This window comes from Sarcophilus harrisii, chromosome 2, assembly GCF_902635505.1.
Source record: "Sarcophilus harrisii chromosome 2, mSarHar1.11, whole genome shotgun sequence".
Classification (NCBI taxonomy): domain Eukaryota; kingdom Metazoa; phylum Chordata; class Mammalia; order Dasyuromorphia; family Dasyuridae; genus Sarcophilus; species Sarcophilus harrisii.
The window spans coordinates 551,574,721-551,594,492 of NC_045427.1; positions in this window are offsets into that span (position 1 = coordinate 551,574,721).

A 19,772-nucleotide genomic window follows, 5' to 3' on the forward strand; every position below is an offset into this window, starting at 1 on the left:
GGTCAGGAAAACCTAACTTCAGATCACTTTAGGCAAGTCAGTTAATTTCTGTCTGTCTGTCTCAGTTTCCTCACTTGTAAGATAGGATTAATAATACAACCTAGCTCCAGGAGTTTTTGTAAAGCGCTTAGCACAGTATACAGAACACATCAGGTGCTTAAAAATCTTGTTTCCTTCCAAGTTATTATTGGTAAAAATGGAGATGTTTTCTACTGGTCATCCTGCCATCTGGGGGAAGGGGTGGGGGATGGAGGGGAAAAATTGGAACAAGAGGTTTGGCAATTGTCAATGCAGTAAAGTTACCCATACATATAACCTGTAAATAAAAGGCTATTAAAAAAATAAAATATAAAACAATAAATTTTAAAAAATGGAGATGTTTGATTTTAGGGGTTAAAAACAAAATCAAGGAACAATGAACATTTATAGGATACTACCCAATTAACAAGAGCATGACTTTTCCTAGGAGTTCTGCCTTTTAAATTATTTAGAAAGTTTCAAGAGATTGGTTTTGAGTAATTTCAGCAAGGCAAAGATTTAAAATCTTATGAGGGTGCTTATGGTTCTCTTGAGATTCTCAACCTATATGGTAACTCATATTCTATAGGGGAGGGAGAATAAACTTCCAGCTCACAGATACCCTAACAAGGGCTTATTATATACTTGGCACAAAATAAGCAGTAAATGCTGATTGATTTGTTTTTAGTATATTTACTTATAAATATATATATGTATATATTCTCTAGTAAATTATAGTGATTCATATATTTTTACAGAATGGGAAATAATGGCACTCATAGTTACAAAATTCTAGGAAGCAAAACACATTTTTATGCACATTATAAGAAGAGGTCATAGAAATTACAAGCCAGACCCTATGAAATGAATCTAGGCAGTTAAAGTTTAACTGGACCTCTACTTGAATGTTATCTGCCTAGTAAAGAATACATTTGGATCATTCCCATGATCTTCTTTAAGTGCAGTCTAAGATTTCATTAGCTTCCTCCCCTCCACCTTTTTTAAAAGCAGCTGTATTTCATTGTTGGCCCATCTTAAATAAGTGATGAACTAAAACCTTAGATTAGGAATTCTTAACCTGGAGTCTAAGGAAACTGAGTTCTATGAACTTTAGATGGGGAAGAATACTTTGAATTTTTCTATTATTTGATTTTCTTTTTGATCCTATTTATTTTATTTTATGCACTTAAAAATATAGTTCTCATAGGCTTGCCAACTGCCAAAGGGGCCCATGTTACAAAATAGGTTAAGAAGCCCTGCTGTAGATGTTTTTATATTACCTGCTACCAACATAGTGGTTTGTAAGCTTTTCAATTTTTATGTAATTGAAATTATCAATTTTTTATCTTTTATGAGCTATCATTTATTGAGCTAAAGATTGTCCCACTGGCCATAGTTATGAAAGATACCCCCTATTGTCCTTTATTTTTTTGATTTTTTTTTTTTTTTACATTTAACTATTTGGATGGGGACTCATGTTCTATTGATTTGGATGTGGATTAACAGAGTACTTTGAACCTAGTGTATGTACCCATCCTACCAATTAGGACCACCTAATTCCCTCAGGCTCTATTTACTTTCCTTCCTCCCTCCCTATCTGCCTACCTACCTATATACAAATACATTTTTCGAAGTAGTTTAAGATAATGAAAAGTTAAGTAGGTCACCCTAGTTGGCTACTATGCCTTTCTTAAAATCGTAAAAATTTTACGAATGGCAGCTTTCAAAATATGCTTATTGCCATGATCAAAGGCAAATATAGCAAACTTCCAGTCCAGTGAATCTATATTTTGAAAGCCCCTGGACTATGAGAACTTTGCCTTTTTTGTTTGTTGTTCAGTCATTTTCAGTCATGTTTGATTCTTTGTGGCCCTGTTTGAGATTTTCTTGGCAAAGATATTGGGGTGGTTTGTCATTTCCTTCTCCATCTCATTTTATAGGCAAGGAAACTAAAGTAAACAGAGTTAAGTGACTTGCTTAGGATCACACAGCTAGAAAGAATCTAAGTTTAGATTTGAACTCAGGATGATAAATCTTCCCAACTCCAGGTCTGGCACTCTGTGTGCCACCAACCTGCCTAAATTTACTTGATCCAATATAGCTGTTAAGTACTATTTCTATTTCTATTTCATGCATATCTAGCATTTTTATATCAGAGCCTAAGAGGGATGGCTCCTTTGTCCTTGATGATGAACAGAGTTTATTATAATAATATTTATAGATATTTTCCATTTTTCTCCAATTTATTAACCTCATTCCATTTTTGCCCTTCAATGCTCTTGGGATGATTTTACTTGGTTACATTTCTTGCAAAAGTTTCTTTAAACTGGTTTTATCCTCTACTGATTCTCTCTGTTTTATGAAATATGTTGTTCATATAATCATCTCTCAGCCTTCTCAAAATTTTATAACAAATTTATATTTTATACTAGTACTGCCTCAGTATATTATCTCTCTTTACTTGACAAATAAGTGTTTGCTGACTAAAATTCTTTCTGGCTGACTTTTGTGTTCTTGTTATGTTCATTTATATTGGCTAGACTTCTGTACAAAATTGTAATCATAGTCAGAATTACTTCTGTAATATATTGCTCACTTTTAGTGTTTTCCAATTACAAATAATGCTAGCTCTGATTTTAAAAAGATGATTTTTTTGCCATGTTAGGGAGAGAGTCTCCATTTCTACTTTATTCTTTTTTTTAGTGGTTCTCAAAAACATGAAAAAATTCTATATTATGTCAAAGGCTTTTCTAAAATGCTATTGATATAGTTTCATGGATTTACTTATTTGATTATTAACATCATTTAATATGCTAATTATTTTTCTAATCTCAACCTATCCTTTTATGACTGGTATAAATTAATCATGATCATAACGCATTTAAAAATTATGCTGTATTAGAAAATGTTCAGGTTTAAGTTATTTCAGTTGAATGCCATTTCTTTTTCTTATTTTTCTTCTTTTTTGGGGGGTAAGAGTGAGGCAGTTGAGATTAAGTGACTTGGACAGGATCATGCAGCTAGAAAGTATTAAATATTTGAGATAAATTCAGATCCTCCTGACTCCAGGGCCAATGTTCTATCCACTGCGCCATCTAGATGCCCTCTCATTTTTATTCTTTATATAAATCACATGAAGTAGTATGGCATATGGTAGAGAATCAGTCAGAATCAAAAAAAAGCTGGGTTCAAATTTCACCTCTCACAACATCAACTGTGTGACAGTAGGCATATCATTTATAACATTTCAATATTCCAGATAAATCTCTTAAATTATAAATTGCAAAGGTTTTCTCACAGGGAGAATAGCAGTGTAATATCATCTCTTCCATTCTAATTCAATATCATATTTTCCAATCTAATATACATGTATTCTCCCTTCCTCTTTCCTCCCTCCCCACCAAAAAAAAAAAAGAAAGAAAGAAAAGAAATGCTCAGGTTTCTAGCTCCCAGCCTGCAGTAATATATTATGAAAGTAGATAGTCTTGGTAAATAATAGCCACCTACTTTGCTGGCTTACCAGAATTCATTCATGAGAAAATCAACAAAGCTGCCAAAACAATTAATCTGGTATGTGACACCTAGCTTACTATTTTGTACTTGCAAATTCCTTGAAACAGTTTTCCTCTCTGTGGTTTGCCTCTTTGCCCTCAGTATCACTGACCTCTGTGTTTAAAGATAAAACTCTTACCAGTGTTATTTCCTATATCTATACAGGGAAATGAAACAATAACTCTATTTCACTCAGAAGGTAGATGAGCTGTCACAACTTTGGGACTTCAGAATCCATGATCAGTGTAACATGCTGTTTTTGCTTAAGTACTTTTTACCTTCCTGTACAAAGTTAATCAAGGACAGCAAAACTTTGTTATAGCAAAGAATCAGAAATGAAGTAGATGCCCATTAACTTAGGAATGGCCAAGCAAAATAGGAATGTAATGTCATTTTATTGTGCTACAAAAATGATGAAAGCGACAGATCCAGAGAAACTTGGAAAGACTGGTACAAATAAGGCCAGATAAAGATGGAGAGAGAAGTGCACACAAGCAGGACAGCTATTTATTTTATGTGGCCACAACATGGGAAAAAAAGTTAAGAAAAACTTAAGAATTCTAATCAATGATGTAATGATCAAAATGGACTCCAGAAGATATGATGAAGCATGCTTCTTGATTCTTAATGGAGACGTGAGGGATTCTAGGCAAATACTGAAGCATGCATTTCCAGCTAGGATCATTACAATGCAATTCTGTTTTATGTGAATGTGCTTTTAATACAAGGGGGTGCTTTTATTGGGAAAGAGGAGAGTGAAAGAAAAAGGAAAGTGGGGCAACTGCAAAAAAAAGGTCAAAAAAAGAAGAGTATCAATGAAAAGTGTTTTTAAAATATACATAGGAGTCCAGAAAAGTTCAGAGTGACACAATGCATAGCCACACTTCCATATGCACATAGCAATGTTGGTATTACCATGCTCATTCAACATGCATTAATAATAACTAGAATTTATGTGGTGGTTTGAGATTTATTATATTAGATCATCAGGAATCTCACAACTCTGTGAGTTAAATACTATAATCATCTTCATTTTATAAGGAAACTCAAGTGATTTTCTCAAGGTCACACAACCATTAAGTGTCTGAGGCAGGATTTGAATGTAGATCTTCCCAACTATCTACCAGATATTAAAAGAAATAAACTTTTCATTTTTTATTTTTTTCAAAGCTAGTAAAGGAACACATCTTTTGTAATAAATTGTATAAAGGACTCTTGGAGTCACATGACATGGTGGAAGGAACACTAAATTTGATTTTAGGAGATCTGGATTCTGTGCTCAAATCCTGGCTTTGCTGGCTTGTTTGATCTTCCCAGTCAGTCCATGTTCCCAGACCTCAGTTTCCTCAACTGTAAAATAAATGAAGATGTCAGACTACATGACCTCGATGGTGCCTTCCTGCTCTAAGTCTTATGACCCAAGCTTCTGCTCTTTGTGCTATTTATCAGGGAGCATTGCGAAGGATACCACACAGATAAACAGAGGAAATACCCCTTAGCAGCCCAACCTGGTCTATTAAATAAACATACAGTTAAGGACACCAGAAAGGAACAAGATAAACCCTGATAGAATATACAGCCAACTAAAATCTTGGCTTTAGAAAAGAATTATTTGCCTTAAGATAGAACTAGATTTAAAGAAGTAGAATGAAACATAAAGATAAATCTTAAAGTGCTAAAAAATGTGTATGGGTGAACTCCTTTTCACCTGTTTTTATCTCTCTTCCCCAAGGATATATTCTGTCTCCATATTTTCCATGTTCGATGTTATTTATATTTCATGACTTACTAAATATTTTTCTTTAGATAAAGATTGTTTTTTTTAAAAAAGACCAATTGAGTTGTTATGATTTGCATTACATTATGGATACCAATATCCCATTCCTATTCTTTTTTGTGAGAATAAGTTTCTGGTTTGTAATATAAGTGATTTGCTTTATAGACAATTTTAAAGCAATGGAGTTGCAGATATTAAGGGGGCAAGTACACTGTGTTAGATATTTAGTTGGGTGTTTTCTATGTGGCCTTCAGGCAAGACTAGTACAGTGGAAAGAGAATTGGCTTTGAAGTAAGAGGATGAAAGTTTGAATCCTATCTCAGTGCTAAGTACTTGTGCGATCCTGGCCAAGTTTTTAAACTTTTCTGTGCTTTAGTTTCACCATCCATAAAATGATGGGACTGGATTAAAAAAGGTTTTAATTTCTCTTTTAGTTCCAAATCTTATGATCCCTAAGGAAGTTTTTCTATTTGCAAACCAATCATCCCTTTTTCCCCAACTTCTAAAAGATGTTCAGTGTAAATGTAAGTGTACCCATCTACCCTGAAAAAAGTTGAGGCATATGGTCTCTCTGCTTCTCTTTGGAAAAACCCAATATGGAAAAATGGAAAAATGTTCAATGTCTTGCAACCTCCTTTTTTCATTAATGATTCATTGACAACAACTAAAGGAGGATTTAGCTATGAAGATGACTAACTGAGTTCCAGTTCAAAGCTACATTTATTACATTTATTACTTTTGGCTAAAAGTTATTAGCAAGAATTATTATTAGTAACAAGAATTACAGAGCAAAGATTAGGTACAATGTGACACTTTAAATGCATTAAAATATTCAAAACAGAACAAAGAGCTCCCAAGAACAAAGATAAGCAATATTTCAAAGTCAGTTTCATAAAGAAAAACAGATCAACCAATTCATCATTAGGTCATTTTGACTAGAGAATTTCAGAATCATTTTAGCTCTAGTTTTCAAAAGAGCCTGTGGAAATGAAATGTAGGTCTCTGTATTATATAACAAGTAATGATTCAGGTATTGCTAAGGTCAGAGTTTTGACTAATAACCCTCTTTTCCTTGGATACCCTTTTCTCTCTAGGTTTTTTGGGACACCATTCTCTCCTGGTTCTCTTCCTGTCAGACTGCTTCTGCTCATCTTTGCTGAATCCTCCTCCACTGCAAGCCCTCTAACCCTAAATAGGGGTCTGTTCTGAGCTCTCTACTAATTCACTTGGTGAAGTTATCAGCTACCATGGATTTAAGTACCATCTAATGATTCTCATATCTACCTATCCTACCCTAACCTCTCTTCTTACCTCTAGTTTCATACCTCCAAGTGCTTTGTAGATATCTCTAACTGGATGTCCAGTAGACATTTTCAATATGTCTAAAACATTACTCATTATCTTTTCTCCAAATTTTTTCTTTGGTCCAAATTTCTTCATTATTATTTAGGGCACTGTTACTTTTTCCAGTTCCAAGTACCACAGTCAAAGTTTAATCCCCAGCTCCTTATTATCTCTTACCCTCCATATCCAATTTATAGCCATGTTCTGTGAATTTCATGTTTGTAGCATCTTTCAAATATACTTCCTCTCCTCTGATACTGTCACACTCTGGTGCAGGTCCCTGTCCCCTCAGATTTGAACTATTGCAATAGCCTGCTGATAGATTTGCCTGCCTCAGTTCTCTCTCTACTCCAATCCACTATGTATTTAGCCACTAAAATTATTTTTTAAAGGATAAGTACAACCATATCACCTCCCTACTCAATAAACTTCAGTGGCTCCCTGTCACTTTTAGGATCAAATAAATTTCTGTTTGGCATTTAAAATACTTCATAGCTCCCCCTTCCCATTTACTTTTCTAGTCTTCTTACACCTCATCCCTCACCACATATACTTTGATTCAAGTATTCAGTGACATTGGCCTCCTTGCTGTTCCACAAATAGGACATACCTCTTGGCTCTGAGCATTTTCTCTGGTTGTGCATCCCCCATGCCTGAAGTGCTCTTCTCCCCATTTCTGCCTCCTGTCTTTCCTCAAGTCCCAAATAAAATTTCATATTCTACAACTCATCTTTTCTAAACCATCTTAATTCTAGTGTCTTCTATCTTAATTATTTTCTATTTACTTTATATATGTATTGTTTGTATAGAACTTTTTTTTTTAAGGGCAGGAACTGTTTTTTGCTTCTTTTTGTATCCCTAATTCTTGCTTAGCATTTGGTATATTATAGACACTTAATAAATGCTTATTGACTGATTCAAATTCTTTGTTGTCCCTTCTTCAAGGGAAAAGTAGAAATTGCTGTGTTCTTTTTAGCTTAAAGTCATAAGCATTTTCTTGCTATACTTTGCTTAGAAAAAAAACTAAAATGTTTGCAAGATAACAGCAATAAGCTTTCTTTTGGGTTCTTTTGTCTTATTCCCTCAGCATTCTGTCAGAAGTTCTTAGCTCCAAGTACCAGTCCTTTTAACAAAACATGAACAAGCAAACAATAAAAACTGGTCTCTCAGATAGCTAGTACCCTCATGTTTAATTTTTCATTGCATTTAATTTTCTGGTTTGAGGGGCTTGGTTATACTATCAGTCATAATTCTAATTTCTGATGAACAATTCAAATTTCTCTCGGTTTTAATTATTGAAGACTATACTATAATTAGAGTAATTGTTGCTGTTCATCTTAGTCTTTGAAGAGGACCAATGACATCATGGAGGGTGATGTCTTGACCTTGTGAATTGGATTTATGTGAGGCAGTTATATAAACTTCTTAGCCTCATTCTTTGTTTTAGAGTTGTCAAAGTTCAGTGGCAGGACATGGCAGGACAACTGTAAGTGTCCTAGGATGCATTGGATGATCTTGGTGTCTTTGATTGATGTCTGACCAAGCTTTAAGTGTTACCTTAGTACCAGTTTCAGCTGCCTTCCTGGTCTCTGGAATATATTGTTCTCATCTTCCCATCCCACTGAGAAAGTCTTCACATGCTTGGGGTAGACATCTCCCTAACTCACTGATGATTTTGAGACCAAAATTCTTCAATTTGATTTATCCCAGGGTGTGGCTGCTGTGCATGCTACAGCTTCTTGGAGCCACAGGTAATGCCATCTATTAAAGTTATTTTCATATGTGTCTTATTTACTTAACTAAAGTATAAACTTTTTGAAGATGGTGGGTATAGTGCCCCTTTTCACTCCAAGATAATTCAACAAGGCACGTTCTACCTCCAAGACACTATGGAGGAAAAACAAATATCTATGATGGAAAGAAAAGTTAAATAAATGTGGAAAAGAGGATCAGGCAACACACTGAAAAATTTGAGGACCAAGAGATTATTCATTTGTACTTAATCACACTTCTTTCCTGAAATCTACAATCTAAGCAAACTGGTTTTCATATTGATCCTACACTATTTCCTCTCTCTATACTTTTGCCTGGTTACTACCATGATTGAAATGCATTTGCTTTCCACCTTTAAATGTTAGAATCCTTAAGATTACGTACCACCTTCTCCATACAATTCCTCCCAACTGGTAGTGTCCTTCCCTAAACTATGTTCCCCATGATCGAAAAGCATTCTCTTTCCACATCTAGCTATTAAAATCCTTTTAATTAAGTAATACCTTCAAGATGCAGTTATCCCCAGTCAGTAATGTGTCCTCTGAGTGTGCTTATATTTGTATAATGTTTTCCTTGGAAAAATATAAACTTTTTAAGATCATTGATCTTATAATTTCAGCGTCTAAAATAATAGCTGACACATAGTAGGTACCTAAATACTTGTTCATAAATTCACTTAGGAAAAGGGAATGGAAGGATTTGGAGAAGGCTCTTGGGATATGAAACATCTGCTTGCTCCCTTGAATGTTTATTGAATGAATAAATTACATAAGTTAAAATAACAACTAGAGAACCACATGAGTCAAATGATATTTCATAAGATAGAAATTGCATCTGGTTGTAGGATATGATTATTCATGAATCTTTTTTAAATAATATAAATGTCTCTATAGGCCACATGCTATCTTCTAATTGATTTCCTTGCTGATATTCTAAATAAGGATAATCCTTAATTTCTAAAGAAGAACTAAATGGTATATAATCATTCAGCAATCTTTTCCCCATAGTGCCAATTAGAAAATATTACAAGAATCAATCATTTATGAAATCTGTAGAAGTTTTAGTTCAGCTATGACAAGGATCAGTGATGGTATCCCTTGCCAAACACCTGGAAATGCTTAATTACTTTTAATCAACATCATAGCAAATTATGACTAAGACAAATTACTATTACAACAAAAAATTCTAAATGCATTGTTAACCTTGCAAAACTATGTTTTGTTTATCAGAAATTGTGGAAAAGATTTTAAAAATCAGTTTATTTCATTCCTTTACCCATAGTGAGAGTTATTTTTATATTCCCTCAGAGAAATGGAAAATCATCTTAGATTTTGCTTTTGTTGTTTTATTTTTGATTTTTCCAAATAGAAAGGGAAAAATCTATATATTTATGGAAAAGAGTTTTTGTGTTTTCTGATGTAACCAGAATTCTTGTGCTACTCATTATTGATCTTATGAACCAGAACCGCAGAATGACAGTAAATGAAGACAAACTTTTCTCTTTAAAGGATTTACCCTTAATATTACTCTACAGTATAGCAGCAGCCTCAGTTGTACTGTGCCTGGGGCATTATTGAAAATAACTTTGTGGTATAGCCTTGTTTTGTTGTTGTTGTTGTTAAATCATTTCAGTCCTGTCCAAATCTTTTTTACCCCGTTTGGTGTTTTCTTGGCAGAGATATTGGAGAGTTTTGCCATTTCCTCCTTTAGCTCATATTACAGATGAGAAAACTGAGGCAAATAGAATTAACTGATTCTTTCCAGAGTCACATTCAAACCAGTAAGTGACTGAGACTAGATTTGAACTCAGTTCCTTTTGATTCCAAGGCCAATACTCTATCCACTGCACCACTTAGCCATACAGATATGGCCTTGAAGGACACCTAAAAAAAACAATTTAAGTTTGGACTATACGGTAAGCAAACCCTACATGTAGGAAATACAATTCATAGCATGTGCTTCACAGGTAATAGGCACTTGATATTTGCTTATTGTACAACTAAGACATTAATAAAAGTGAGGTTTGTTACTGGAACTAGGAATGCAAAGAAGATACAAAGATAAAACCAGGTTAGATTTACTCTTTCAGTAGTTATCTACTAGTTGTGATATTTGGAATTCTTCATTTCTTGAACCCTAAGCCTTTTCCATTCTTACATGTAGGTACATGGGTGGGAAGAATGCAAACTATAATGTCAATCTCAGAGGGAGGGGTCATTTTCTCCATCTTATGGGCTGGATCCCCAAGTCTTCATATTCAGAAGCATTCAACCAGTTTGAAGTCTTACAAAGTGACTTTGAGGAAAGTCCTTCCATGTATAATGCTTAATTGTGACTTTGCTCATTCTGCCTACCAAGTGTAGGGTAACTGGAACATTCCTGACATGGAGTCAAGAGAGACATGTATTCTTCAAGGTTCATTAAAAATGCCACCTCCTCAACATTTCTTTCCTCAACATCTAAGGAGAAAATGATCTTATTTAAATTTTCTCATAGTATTTTTTTTTTCATTTCTTTTTTGCACTTATCTAACTCTCCCTTGCATCATCATTCTTGGTCAACTTTACAATTGGTACAATATTATAATATAAACTACTTGAGAGCAGAGTCTATTTATCATTGTATCCCCAGAGCCTAGAAGAATGCCTTGCACACTGCATATGAGATAAATATTTGTTGAATGAATAGAGTAATTGAAAGTCATTATAGCAAATTGTTTTTTCGTTTTAAAAATTGGCCACAAACTCACAAGATAATGCCAAAGATATTACTACAATGTCTGTCGATCCTTTGAAATATAGGTCTATTGATAATGAGCTGAACATTTTCTAGACCAGATAATTCAAATTACTAGTCTGTTTACTAATTCTAATGTCATTTACTGTATTTGACCTGGATTTTGTTGCTATTTAACCTTTCTTTATGTAGGTGTAGTCAGTGTGTGTGTGTGTGTGTGTGTGTGTGTGTGTATTCTACTTTCTTCACACTGCTTCATTTTGAAGAAGCCTCCTATAATTTATTGCATTCTTCATATTTGACATTTCTTATGATACAATACTATCCCATAATGTTTGTATACTATGGTTTACTCAACCATCTTGCAATGTCTTGGCAAAGTTTATATTTGACTTATTGCTTCCTATAAATAGTGATGGTATGAATACTTTTGTACATATAGGCATTTTTCATCTTAATAACGTCTTTGTAATATAATCTATCATTGTTGTATAATTCTATATTGCTTTCTTCAATGGTCAAATCAGTTTATGACCCCAACAGCACTTTTATTCCTCCACAGTTCCTTTGGAATTGTTTTGTTTTTTTTTCATCTTTTTCCATGCTTTCAATTCACAATGTTCTGATCATTATTGATTTGAAAACACTTTTCATATGGTTGTTGCTAGTGATTTCTTGACCACTGATCTATTGGGTTTAAAACTTGTGCTTATGAATCTGTATTAATTCCAGAAATATTATGAATAGTGCTATTTTGATAATGGAATTTATTTTTTAAATTAATTTTGTTGTTGTTGATTGTCTTGGCTCTCCTTTGTCAATGATCATTCCATTAATTTATTTTTCCTATTACTATTTGGTTATCCAGCCAATTTTCAGTTATGTTCAACAACTCATGCTTCCATTTGGGGTTTTCTTGGCAAAGATATCGGAGTAGTTTGTTATTTCTTTCTCCAGTTCATTTTGTATGAATGAATGAGAAAACAGGTAAATGGGGTTAAGTGATTTGTCCAGGGTCATATAACTCGTAAGTATCTGAGGCTAGATTTAAATTCAGGAAGACAAATTTCCCTGACTCTGGCACCCTATCCTCTATCTATTTCCTTGCACTATATCCACTGTGTTTCCTAGCTACCCAAATAGCTTATTCTACAGTTTATATTTTATGATTATGATGAATAACTGTGAGAGTAATTTTTGGATCTAGATCATCTCTAAGGTCCATAAATTCATTAGTAATCTCTTCTCAATGTACATATTCAGTGGCATAAATTTTCTTAATGACAAATTTACTTGAATCTCATATATTTTGATCATCTGTAAGGTCCGGAAATTCATTTGTAATCTCTTCTTAATGTACATATGCAGTGGCATAAATTTGCTTAATGACAAATTTACTTGAATCCCATATATTTTGATGTCATGCCAAAATTTGATGTTTAACATACTTTAAAATTATTTCTATGACCTGGCCTTTGTTGTGTTCATTATTTAGAAAGTCATGCTTTAGTCCCCAGTTAAGTATGTATCTTTTGTTCATATTTGTTTTACTTAAATTCTAGATAGAATGCTGGTGTTTGTGCAAATTAAACTATCAAATAGTTTTGACCAAGAACAAGATAAGCTTGAATAACCAGCTTTAGGTGGTAGTCAGGATTAATAGATTAATTGCCAGGTCAGTTGATAAGAAAATAAGTCAACCTCTACTTCCACACTCATTATAAATAATGGGTTTTAATTGGGTCAGTGTTTAGGGTGGACAGAACAATGTTAGCATTAGCACTAAACTGACAGAACCTCACAGGCCTGAAGTCACTTTACTAGGGAAAGCAATAGAAACAATGTGTCCATGTAAATGAAGTCATTGATTGATGCTCATTAAAATTATGATCAGGGATACATGCAGAATTGTTATGTGGTGTGAAATATTGGTCTAATTTCTTTCTTTTAAATTAAAGCTTTTTATTTTCAAAACATATGCATAGATAGTTTGCTCTTGCAAAATCTTGTGTTCCAATTTTTTTCTCCTTCCCTTCTCCTTCACCAGGGCCCTCTCCTAGGTGGCAAGTAATCCATGTTAAACATGCACAATTCTTCTTCCACAATTAAATGCTGTACAAGAAAAATCAGGTCAAAAAGGAAAAAATAAGAAAGAAAACAAAATGCAAGCAAATTACAATAAAGGTGAAAATACTATGTTGTGATCCACATTCAGTCCCCACAGTTCTTTCCCTGGATGCAGATGATTCTCTCCATCACAAGGTCATTGGAATTGTCTAAGCCTAATTTCTGTCAAGCTGCTTTTCAGTTTTCTTTTTAGATAATTTGTTTTCTACTTTATCGAACCACTGAATTTCATTGTTTCTGATTTGCCCTTATTTAGTCTGTCCTATTGATGTATCTCTATTTTTAAAACCAATACTACATGATTTTGAGAACTGCTACTTTATAATATAGTTTGAGATTTAGAAATGCTATTCCTCCTTCATCCATATTTCTTTTCATCATTTCTCTTGATACTGTGAGTCTTTTGTTTTCTAAATTCATTTTATTCTTATTTGATCAAGTTTAGTAAAGAATCCCTTTGTTAATTTGATTGGCGTGGCATTGGAAGTGTAAATTAACTTTGTAGCATTGTCATTTTTGTGTCCACCCTTGAGCACTAAATGCTTTTAAGTCAGTCTTTATTTCTGTAAGGAATACTTTGTAATAGAATCTAATAAGTCTTTTGTGTCTTCACATACTTTCTTCTGTGCATATGTTGCATCATATTCATAGTGATGATGCACCCATTTGTAGCAACTTTAATTCTGTAGAGCTTGTGGTATTCCATAACTTGTTGTTATATAATAACATTGAAAGAATGTTAATTTTTTTTAAGTCACTCCTTTTAGAAAGAAACTTGTGTAATTTCCTAAAGGCAATCTAACTTGCTCCCTTCCTCTTATTAAATTTTCTATTTATGTGCAATGTCTATCCAATATATGTGTACTGCTATACTAATTCTATGGGTTTTCCATTCAAATGCAAATTAGTCTCTCTAAAACATAAGCATTCCTTAGATACTTTTTCCCCCATTGTGGATAATTAGTCTGAATTATTTTAAGTAATTATAGATCTCATTTAGGAGGTTCTATGATATTCTGAGGCTTGATGTAATCAGTACAATGCCATCCTTAGAAAAGGACCATCTAGAATACATCTATAAAAAATCCTTCTTTTATTTGGACTCTACACAGGACATCCATAATGGTAGTGATATGCACCCTGCTTTGTGCCCTGTTTGGTATAATAACCACAGAGTCATTAAAAATATTATCTCTACGGTTCCCTATTTTGAATCTTATATGATTTTTAATACATAGTATAAGAACTACTTTGTTGGAGGAAAGATTTTAAAGTAATATTTTGCCTGACTCAATCAGATGCTTTTTAAAATCAATAAACCATAAGCCCAGTGAAACCTTGTATTCTCCATATCCTGCAGTTAATTGTGTGACTACAAAGAAGTGGTCTATTGAATATAATTTATGAAAACTATGACTATTTTTTCCTTTTCCTGATCCTCAAATGCTCTGAGGTTATAAGGATTGGGCTTGATCCTAGGGGGGCCTGACTGTAGAATGGTCATTTTCTCTTTCTTGTTGTATCTGTTTACACTCCAGAATAAAACTTTGAGGAAATTTCTAAAGCAAAGCTTGAGTAGAACTTGTATCTAAGTTTTTTATATATAGGTGACAAGATTCTCATTTTTAGAAATACTTGATGTACAATATGGGTACTGGGCCCATATTTTTTTTTATTTTTTATGATAGAAAAGGAATGACTCAAAAATACTTACAGGTGTATGAATAAATACAGGAAATATAAAATGTTAAAAATAACCCACTATACTCATTAAACACCCTGGGAAGGTAAAGACTTCAACAATGAACAATTATTTTCCCTTTACCTTGAACCTACACTTTCTGACCAATGAACAAAAATATCATGGGTCAGACTTTGAAAACAGAAAGACAGAAGAAACAACCAGGAACTCAAAATTCATTTTCCCCATTTCACACTTATGTTGGCAAGTACAGATTGCTAATCACTGTCATTTTCTACTCATAGGTGGGTAGGTGAAGAGAGAGAAATCTGTCTCTTATTTAGCTATATTCAGATCTTCAAGTTCAAGAAAGAAAAAGCTTTGGAAAAAAGAAGACAGTCACAAAGGGCACGGGTTGCTGCTGCCCTGAAGGCTCTTACCTCTGCTAAATAAAAATGTATGAAAAATTTCACTCCTTCACTATAATAGATTAAGACATGCTTCTTTTTTAAGGAAAGGAGTAGAAGAATTTTTTGATGATTAATAGATATGGGGGAGAAGCCATAGTCAAAGTAGGTACTGCAAGGAATTGTGAGCAGTTAAAATACAAGAGCAATGAAGACTGACATAAACTTGGTTTGTCCAGGTGAAAGAAAGAAATATACATTTTTAGAAAAGGACAAATTATGAAAATTGTCAGTGACAAGTCCAGAATGATTAAAACAGTGTCAGATTTGTGGAAGTACTGGATAAAGATATTCAGAAAAAAGATGATCCTATGAGACTTCTTTATTTTTTTCCATTTTTTTAAATGGAAATGATTTTCCCCATTTACATGTAGAACAATGTTTTTTTTAATTATACATGTACATTCTCTGAGACTTCTTCAGACAAGTCAAAAAAAAAAAAAAAAAAAAAAAACAAGACCAGATATCTCAAGAAAAGCCATTTGTGGATATTTTATCCATTTTTCCTCCAAGTGTTCTGTCACTTAGGGAAATTGGTATGGGACTCTCAAATTCAAAGATTCTTGGATTTGGGTTTTACCTGTACCAGCATAATTACCAGCTAGCAGCCATCACCTTAGTAATTAAACAAAAAAATATTATAAGAAATAAGAAAAGGCAAATAAGATGCCTTATGTGGAATAATTTCCCAGACTGAAGATTGAAAATATATGTGGGGAAGCTAAAAAATAAATAAAGAAAAAATGTTCCAACATACTCCCAAAGTGTCTGAGTCTTGAATCCCAGGTTGAAGTGGAACCAAGAATTCAATGAACTTTTCACTTAATATTGTTTCTTTCCAATTTCTGTTCCACCTTAGCAAAATTAGATTACCCCAATACCAAATAAGTAATTAAAAGCTAGTAAATAGTAAACTGACAAGTTATTTAATAAAAATGTTCATCTCAATCTTTATTTCAAATTGTTTTGACTATCACACTTCATTTTGGCCAAATAATTTTGTTTTTCAGTTTTCTTAATTAAATACCATTTTTTTAATGTTTCTAAGACTTTTAAACTTTTAACCTGTGTTATACAAGAAATAAGTACAAATATAAGACTGATAGGGCATCTGTTTTTTAGTTGGAAAGAGAGGATTATGAGAGGAAGTGAAGGAGTTTTCATAGTTCAAAGTAGATCATCATAGCATTTTTTGTTAACTTTTTCAGAACAGCAAAAAAAGAGAAATAATTTCTTACATATAGAGTTTAGTTTTATAGTTGAATTTTACAAGTATGAAGTGAAAGCAAATTTTAATAGACAATGAAGATCAATTCTACCAATCAAGTGAAATCACTATGTTAATTAAAAAGCTGGAAATCAGTTTATAGTTTAGAGAAAATAGATATTTAAATGCTTATGAGTTCTTACTTTACAAGGGAGGCGAAACTTCATGTTAAGTCATATCACCAATCAAAGGTCTTCCAATTTGCTAACTCTTAAAGTATATTCAAATGTATAAATATTTTATAAACATCATTCTTTCTCTGTCTACCCCCCAGTATAATGAAGCTATGACATGTAAGGGCATCTAGGGAAGACCACAATTGTCTTTTTTTTTTAAACTGGTTTCAAAGGCATCCCCTTTCTACTTATTATTTGTCTTTTTCATATTCTTTTTTCAGAAATCCACATTTGCTGAAATGCACTCTGTGATATGGAAAGGAACATATGAATGTAAATTTAAAAAAAGAAAGAGAATAAAGATAATAAATAGCTCTCCTCAAATAGACCATAGGGAGAATAGTTCCTCCAATAAGGATCTGTCTTCCTTGGCCATAGTCAACCAATCATGAGGTGGCCCCAATCTTTGTAGACCACTCAGAGGAATTCCTTGGATATTCTCAGCAAAGCATTAGGTTCTATGTTTGGTGGTATCTCCTGTAATTTCATCAAATTACTGAAAAGACAGAATCAGATTCTGCTCTCAGGAAACTCAAGGTCTAATGTAGGAACTTATATTCAAATGAGTCATAGATGTCTAAAAGTAAAAACTGTTAAAAAGTAAAAATTTTGAGATCTTTCCCCTAAGTATTTGTTTCTGAGTTTAAGATGATGATACATGCCTGTTCAGGTATTACTTGAACCACCCAGTTAATTTATCTTTTTTTTTTTTTTTTTTTTTAGATTTAGTCAAGAGCATTCATTTTTTTTTTTTTATTTAATAGCCTTTTATTTACAGGATATATGCATGGTAACTTTACAGCATTAACAATTGCCAAACCTCTTGTTCCAATTTTTCACCTCTTACCCCCCACCCTCCCCTAGATGGCAGGATGACCAGTAGATGTTAAATATATTAAAATATAAATTAGATATACAATAAGTATACATGACCAAAATGTTATTTTGCTGTACAAAAAGAATCAGACTCTGAAATATTGTACAATTAGCTTGTGAAGGAAATCAAAATGCATGTGTGCATAAATATAGGGATTGGGAATTCAATGTAATGGTTTTAGTCATCTCCCAGAGTTCTTTTTCTGGGCATAGCTGGTTCAGTTCATTACTGCTCCATTGGAAATGATTTGGTTGATTTCGTTGCTGAGGATGGCCTGGTCCATCAGAACTGGTCATCATATAGTATTGTTGTTGAAGTATATAATGATCTCCTGGTCCTGCTCATTTCACTCAGCATCAGTTGTAAGTCTCTCCAGGCCTTTCTGAAATCATCCTGTTGGTCATTTCTTACAGAACAGTAATATTCCATAATATTCATATACCACAATTTATTCAGCCATTCTCCAACTGATGGACATCCATTCAGTTTCCAGTTTTACCACTACAAAAGGGCTGCCACAAACATTCTGTGCACATACAGGTCCCTTTCCTTCTTTATAATCTCTTTGGGATATAAGCCCAGTAGTAACACTGCTGGATCAAAGGGTATGCACAGTTTGATAACTTTTGAGCATAGTTCCAAACTACTCTCCAAAATGGTTGGATTGTTCACAACTCCACCAACAATGCATCAATGTCCCAGTTTTCCGCATCCCTCCAACAATCATCATTATTTTTTCTGTCATCTTAGCCAATCTGACAGGTGTGTAATGGTATCTTAGAGTTGTCTTAATTTGCATTTCTCTGATTAATAATGACTTGGAGCATCTTTTCATATGACTAGAAATAGTTTCAATTTCTTCATCTGAGAATTGTCTGTTCATATCCTTTGACCATTTTTATCTTTTTCCTCTGAATTAATCCATCCCTCTCTCCCTTGCCAAGTAAAATAGTTGGGTGAAAGCTCAGATCCTGCCTGTTTGTTTGGACTTTAAATAGTTTTCCTTGGATTGCAACATTCTTGTAGCTCTCTCCACAAAAGAGTCAGACTGTATGAATTATCTCAGTGCTAAAGTGTAGAACAGGAGTGTTCATCCCCTGAACATTTTCAGACATTGTCTAATAGAAGAAACAGTTACCTAAGCACAGATATTGACTACGACTAAGCTAGCATTTATATAGTACTTTAATTTTTTTTTTTTGATTTGGTTTGGTTTTGAAATTGAGTCTCCCTATCTCTGCTATGATGCAAATACAGTGGCCACTCATAGGTTTGTTCCTATAGTGATCAGCATGGAGGCTTTGACCTGCTGTGTTTCTGACTTGGGCTGTTGACAAGTGGACCAGTGTGATTATACATATCTGTAATCCCTGGGACTGAGGCTAATGGATTACTGGATCCTGTGAATTCTAAGTTTCAGTGAGCTAAGTTGAGGATAGTAGAATGTCCTTACAAAAAATATGGTAGCCATCAGGCTCCCTAATGATGTACTTTAAGTTTTGAAAAATGTTTTACATATATGATTGCTTTTTATCATCATGAGAACACTGGATGATAGGTGTTAGTACTATCACTATTTTTTAGATGTGGAAAACAGAGGTGACTTGCCCAGGCTTACAGAGATAGGAAGTATCTAAGACTGGATTTGAACTCCTATCTTCTTAATTGCATATGCAATGCTTTATCTATGGCTCTATCCTACTGCCCAGGCCATTTCTAGTCTGATCAGGAACAAACTTTGCCATCCTTTTGCATGTAATTTCCCCATCATTCAAATTGGAATTGCTTATTTTTTCTGATTACTGTATGGTATTTAAAATGTGATTATAATTTCCTTGCTAGGGCCAATGTACATAAAACTCACAGGCAGCTTGTTATAGTAGCTTTGGGGCAAATGTTGGCAGTGTTTTCATTTACCCATGATTGATTCAGGCAGAATATAGGTAGAGAGCATGTAGAACCATTGATGCAGGTAAA